Here is a 7523-nt window from a genome sequence, read left to right on the forward strand (position 1 = left end):
TGTGCACGTTTTAAAGTTTATCTTTTACGAGATAACTACCACCATTTTTCACCTACATGTAGAAAATAATATAGTGTAAAAGAAGTATGGGTTTTACTTTAGGCAATTTAGCATTCTGACATTCTGAGCATTCTCATAATGAAATTAAATCCAGAAAGAGGTTTCTCTTCATGATCTTTTGAAATGATCCTGTTCATCCACAGTCTTTCCTAGAATCACAAAGGTGGTGCCATGGGCAGGAAACTCCAATATTATTAACGTTTTATAAAGCAAAGAAAATTTTAAGAGTATAATATTCCCAAACTGATAAAGGTCTTGAGAAATGATTTCCAGCAAAGCCTAAATTATTTTCTGCTTGCCAAAGGGCAAAAATATTTAGGTTGAGTCATATATTTGAGAGTATCCTGAAAATTCACCAGATTTGTACTGTCAAATGATATGGACACTAGCTACATGGGGTTATTTATATTTAAATGAATTTTTAAAATTAAAAATTTAGTTTCTGATTTTTTAAAAATATATTTTATTGATTTTTTACAGAGAGGAAGGGAGAGGGATAGAGAGTTAGAAACATCAATGAGAGAGAAACATCGATCAGCTGCCTCCTGCACACCCCTATTGGGGATGTGCCTGCAACCAAGGTACATGCCCTTGACCGGAATCGAACCTGGGACCCTTAAGTCCACAGGCCGACGCTCTATCCACTGAGCCAAACCAGTTAGGGCTCAAGTACTAATCTTTATGAGAGACCATTAGAGCATGCCCTTGACTGGAATTAAACCTGGGACCCTTGAGTTCACAGGCTGATGCTCTATCCACTGAGCCAAGCCGGTCAGGGCTAGTTTCTGACCTTTATTAGCCATATTTCAAAAGTGTTTATTAGCTATTTGTGGGTAATGGATACTTCATTGGACAGTACAGATATAGAACATATACATTATCACAGAAAATTATGTTGGGCAGTACTAAAGATATAACTAGATAGTGGAAGAAAAGGCAACCTAGGCCCAAGGACATAATATAACTCCCCCAAGGTCATGCAACTATATTTAAAGAAAAACAGAAAGACACAAAGGAAATAACAGAAACATTAAAGAAACCCAGTAGCTTCTGGAACTGCCTAAGTAGCATTTAATAATATACACTTAGCCTGTTAACAAGGTTGAAGCTCCTGGTGGTTGGCAACACCTACCTGCCTACATTTGGACATTTAGAATTTTATGCAATGAATTTAGGAGCTGAAAACATTTCAACAAGCGGCCGCCAGCTCCATAGTTTTAGCCACTGCTGTGCTTCCAATTATGTTTATCACTTTTGTATACAGGGCACCACTCAGAAAAGTGATGGTTTATCTAACCCCAGAGAAATCAAGGAATCTTGTGGGGGTGATGGCTATATTTGAAAAGGTTGATTTTTAAATGCATCATGCAGACTGTGTCCAGTTTTAAAAGGAATTTCTGCCATTATGCAATCAATATGTGAAATCTTTTCTCACCTTGCAAAAGTCAAAGACAGTCTCTGCATTTTCATTATTTCGTTGAAATCCAAATATTATTTTTCCATTCTCTAACTTGTTTTCATCACAGTGTGCTCAACTATTGCAAAGGAAGAAAAGGTTAGATTTATCAATCAAAGTTTGCTATAGGCCCTCAAAATAATTGAACCCTCAGGAGAAACAATCCTCATGTATTCTTTTTCTGTTGTTTCAATATCTTCATAAAAAGTCATTTTAATATGTTTGGTCCTGTAGCAGAGGTACTGTGAAGGGCTTATCTTCCGCATAAGTCCAGAAAACCTGCAAGTCATGTGGATAAAGATGGATAAAGAGAAAGGGTGAAGGAGAATGGAGAGAGACTTGATGCTGAGGTAGGAACAGTGTTTCTAAAACCTCCTTGAGCTGGGGGTGGGGTGCACAAATACCATGATTAAACTAGGGAAAGTTTCTAACAATCAGCCCAGCTGGCAAGGCTCAATGGTTGAATGTCCAGGAGGTCACGGTTCAATTCCCAGTCAGGGCACGTCCCTGGGTTGCGGGCTCAATCCCCAGTGCGGGGTATGTAGGAGGCAGCCGATCAATGATTCTCTCTCATCATTGATGTTTCTATCTCCCTCTCCCTTTCTCTCTGAAATCAATAAAATAAAATAAAAATGTGAAAAAATATATGTCTATATTTGGTTTCTCAATTTCTTTACACATTATAAGCTCTTCCTTGGAGACTACTGTTGGCCTTGATGTTCACTGTGCTCTGAGCTGGCCTCATTTGGAAGCTACTCTTCTGTACTTGCTTGCTGCTGGCCTCCTGCAGTTCCTAGATCTGCCTTGTACCACTAGGTACAGTATAGTAGTTACCGGCCTCCAGGTCATAGGTCATCTTCTACAAGGTTTATTACTCTACCTTTTACATCTAGATCTATAATTTATCTAGACTGATTTTTATGTATTGAAGTAGATTAATTGTTTTCCCATGTGGACATACAATTGGCCCCAGCGTGCTTCATAGCAAAGATGACCTTTTCCCCATTGTACTGAATGCCACCTGTCATAAATCAAATAACTACAAATATTTAGTGTGTTGATAAACTCTCTCTGCTTTATTTCCCTGATCTGTCTATTATTGAACCCAAACCTCACTGTCTTAAACACAGTAGCCTCATAGTAAGTTTTGTTACCTAGTAATGCAAGTCTTATAATTTTAAAAATGTTCTTTAAGATTGCCCAGTCTACACTTCCATGCGCATTTTGGCTTTCTGTCACCAGCAGTCAATTATAAATATCCACAATAAAGCCTGGCTAGAATTCTCATTTAGATTGTACTGACTCTATGAACAATTTGTAGTGGATTTATATATTCAAATTACTTAGCATTTCAATACATAAATAAAATGTCTCATAAGAACAGAATCATGGGAAGGGGCATGGAGAAATGTCCTGTCATAGTAACTATAAATATTGGAAGAATAAAATAGTAAATAAAGAGAGTTTTCTATGAATATATTTGAAATATTTGTCCCTAAATAATTTCTAGAATAATACTCAAAATTTTAATATAGTAACAATGCCTGAAAAATAAGAAACTCATAAAATTTATCTCATAATATTTTTTCTGATTCTGTCATGTGATTCTCAGATTCACACACACAAAATTATTTTTATCTGGACTTGGCAGATCTTATTTTTCCTATAGGATTAGTGATCCTACATTTTTTCAACTAAATCCAAGGCATGTGGGATGAAACTGGTACAATCTTCAAAACTCAGGGCATATGACATATATCTATAGAAGATAATATTAAATTTCTCTTTAGTTGTAGGATAAAATTTTTCATACCTGCCAATCTAATTTGACTAATGTATTGTTTTTACAGTGCATTAGTGAAAATTAAATGGTAAATTCAGTCAAACAGTCATTCCATACATCAAAAAGAAAAATCAGTCAACACACTGTCTGCTTGAAATGAATGAAGAAAACAATTCAAGGCAAACAATTGTCCCAGTAGACTCGTATAAATGCACTAGTGGTGTCATGTGCAGAATTAATCTTTCCCCGCCCTTAACTAGAGAACACTCTGCCAGCCAATTCAGTCATTCAAATAATCCTGAACTTTAATATTCCTGTTTCATTTACTCTCAGTTAATGGTGACTGCCCTTCCTTCTCCTTCATCTGTCAATCAATGGAGAATGTCAGAGCAGGAGAACAGTAATATTGGCATATTGTAATGTATTGCCTGAATTCTACAGCTTCAAATTCTTAGACTAACTCAATGATGATCTTAGAGAGTCTGGTGCAGAAAGAATATGTGAATTGAATTACAGACCACTGGCAGTTCCTTCCAGCACAAAGTCCCTTATTTTTGGCTCAAATATATCATAAAATACTCAAAGAGGAAAACGTTCAGTGGTCAGCAGAAATAAGGATCCAAAGCAGGCACCCTGAGAAGAAACGTTGTCACCTGCCATTGACTTTAACGTTGACTTGTCTTTTACTTGTAAACCAGGATTTAGTTTGAAAATTCTGTTCTGATAAACACTGGAGAATCTGTTGGGAGAGTTTGCCCGATTATTTTGATTTTTTTAAACTTTAACTTTTAAAGCAAGATTATTTTTAAAATTAGTTAAAGGGTTATTTGAATACTATAAGGCTTGTTGGTATTTTTGAGTTTCCAATTACCTAGAACACATTTGCTTAAAGCAGTGGTTCTCAACCTTCCTAATGCTGCGAACCTTTAATACAGTTCCTCATGTTGTGGTGACCCCCAACCATGAGATTATTTTCGTTGCTATTTCATAACTGTAATTTTGCTACTGTTATGAATCGTAATGTAAATATCTGATATGCAGGATGTATTTTCATTGTTACAAATTGAACATAATTAAAGCATAGTGATTAATCACAAAAACAATATGTAACTATATATGTGTTTTCCGATGGTCTTAGGCAATCCCTGTGAAAGGGGTCGCAACCCACAGGTTGAGAACTGCTGGCTTAAAGTGATTAACTATAGTGTATAGACAGCACATGGAAAGCAAACGAAATAGTTGGCTTTTCTGCTTTGAAAGAACTCTGTTTGTCTGTGTAAGCAGCAGGACACGCTCCTGAAGAAATAATGTGTCAGGAAGGAAAGAAGGTTGATTTCCTTAGTTCAAGTTTCTGAACCCAGAGGACTCTAAGAATCGCTTTCTGAAGATCTGCATAAGACAGAAGTAACTTTAAGAAGGATAAAATTAAGTCTTGGCTAATATGCATTTTCTGATAGGCTCTTATTTTTGTGGTGGTAGAAAGAGGATATGGCAGAGAAGTAGCAATAATACTGTTGACATGTTACAAGCTATTTTGTGGAATGCAGGGATAACATGTGCGATGATAAAAGCACTTTACAAAGAGAGCCAGCTCTCAATCATTCAGCACAGTTCAACCAGTTCGTGGAGTATTCTTGTTCTTTAGCTTTCTTCTTCTTCTTCTTGCCTTTTTGGCCATTTCATGTTTTGCAGCATATCTGAAGGATGGCAAGGTGAAAAGAGTGGGTTAACAGGCAAATCAATGCAACTTTCCATTTTGTAGTACCTCTCACAGTATGAGGGCAGATAGCTTTAGAATAATGGAAAGTAAGAGTCTCTTGGATCAGTAACAGGCTCTCAATATTTGGGCAATCTTGTACTCATTTAGGAAGCGAAATAACAATTGAACAGTTATCAAGAAATAGAAGTGTATAAATGTCTAATTCAGTGATTATAATTAAGTACTCATTCAGATAATATATTTGGGAAAGAAAAAAGGTATTCTTCTTGACATAACATTCATGGGCATTGGGGAAAATCTAACAATTTATCTATATAGAGAGAAACAGGTACAGTAGCAGGGGTGGGCAAACTTTTTGACTCGAGGGCCACAATGGGTTCTTAAATTGGACCGGAGGGCCGGAACAAAAGCATGGATGGAGTGTTGTGTGAACTAATATAAATTCAAAGTAAACATCATTACGTAAAAGGGTACGGTCTTTTTTTTTTTTTTTTTTAGTTTTATTCATTTCAAACGGGCTGGATCCGACCCGCAGGCTGTAGTTTGCCCATGGCTGGTATAGAGATAGAGACAGAGATGGAGATAGAGGCATAAATATGGATGTAGTTGCAGGCATTCTGGATTTTAGGGATTTGTCAGTCCCTGAGCTGGCCTGGAATTAAGGTGCCCAAAGCTACCTGTCCATTGGCCCACACGCTGGCCTGCTGCCCTGGACCATAGCCATTGTGCCTTATGGTCAGAAGAGTAAGCTTTGTGCTCTTGAGAAACCACCTGACAGAGCTGAGACTCAGGGTCTTAAGAGTGCTCAGACCGCCACAGCAAAGGAAGAAGAGGCCACTACCTCCTCCTCTTGTGCTTTGGGGGATGCTCCCTGGGCACTCACCAGGTGCTTCTGTGTGTCCCAGCCACCACCAGTGCTGCAGGTGTTTCATGCAAAAGATCTGAAGCCACGTTCAGAAAAGTAAAACTTCCTCCCAGGGCTCAGCTTCCATTGAGAGCTCTGGCCAAGATCTCTGAACTTGGAAGGTGATTTGGTGGAGTTCCTGCTGTATAGTATAAAATGAAGGAGCGCATTAAAAAGGCAGACATGCCGGAGATAGTTCACAAAAGGTACAGGGAGCACTTCCCTGAGATCTGCAGGAGAGTTTCTGACCTCATGGATCGGGACTTTGGCCTGGAATTGTAGGAAGTCAAAGCCATTGCCACACCTTTGTCTGCAGCATTGATGACAGCCGTTATGGGAGTGATCAGTGGCTGGCAATTTCCAGAAAAAAAAAAAAAGAGATTCTGGTGCCCCTCCTAGAGAATATAAATCATAGTGAACAAGAAAAAAAAATGCAAAAGTAAGACTGTTTACTGTGTCCCTGGTTAAATGGAGAGCTAAAAACGAGGGGAAAATGAGTCTGGCTATATCCCTGTACAGAAGGGAGCCGGGAATGGAAGATTATAGGGAAGCTTGTTTTATATGTTTTTATGGGTCTAGAGCAGTAAAACACAAACTGAAAATTTATTAATATACTACTTTGCTATATAAAAGTATTCACTAAATCATTGAACCATGAGGAAATACTCCCACTCCCTCCAACTATTTCAGGATGTCCCAAGGGGCTCACTTATTGTATTCCCTAGTTAATGTGGATGGCAGTTCCCGATGACATAGCTGCTTTTAGATTCGTTCCAATGCACAGAATTTCTGTTCCCACTATCCTCTGGTACCCTCTGATTCTGCTGGTTGTCCTATATTTTCTCAATTTTATGGGCCTTGGGTATCATCTTCAAAGTTAGTTCTTTCCTCTTTATTGTGTTCTGTTAAAGACGTCCTAGAGCCAAGTTGCTTGGTTTTGGAATTGAACAGATTTAATGGGACGACTGCTTTGATTTCATATATAGTCCTTCTATTCTCTGGTTCATACTAGACCAAGGATGTTTGGGTAAAGGCCATTTTGTAATATGGTCATTAAGCCTTGTGTCTGGTAAGACACTTCTCTCCAATGATATAGGTTTTGTTGCTTGGCTTAGTCTGCATTTGGGGTATGTCTCTCTTAGCAGCACTATCTATCACCTTGAAAGTCTACTTCTATCATCTCTTCAGAATGTTCAGTTGCCACATATGTTTATACTAGAGGCCCGGTGCACAAAAATTTGTGCAGTCGGGAGGAAGAGGGGTCCCTCAGCCTGGCCTGTGCCCTCTCGCAGTCTGGGACCCCTCGGGAGATAACGCCCTGCTGGCTTAGGCCTGCTCCCGGGCGGCAGAGGGCAGGCCCAATCCCTAGATGAAGCCCCTGGTCGGGCTCAGAGCAGGGCCGATTGGGAGGTTGCGATGCCACCCTCAGTCATGCTCAGGGTAGGGCCAATTGGGGGGTTGGGGCACCGCCCCCTGTCACACTCAACGCAGGGTCGATGGGGAGGTTGTGGTGCCACCGCCTGTCACGCACAGAGCAGGGCCAATCAGGGCGTTGGGGCGCTGCCCCCTGTCAGGCACAGAGCAGGGCCCATCAGGGGGT

The sequence above is a fragment of the Myotis davidii genome, unplaced genomic scaffold (assembly GCF_000327345.1).
Source record: "Myotis davidii unplaced genomic scaffold, ASM32734v1 scaffold98, whole genome shotgun sequence".
Lineage (NCBI taxonomy): Eukaryota > Metazoa > Chordata > Mammalia > Chiroptera > Vespertilionidae > Myotis > Myotis davidii.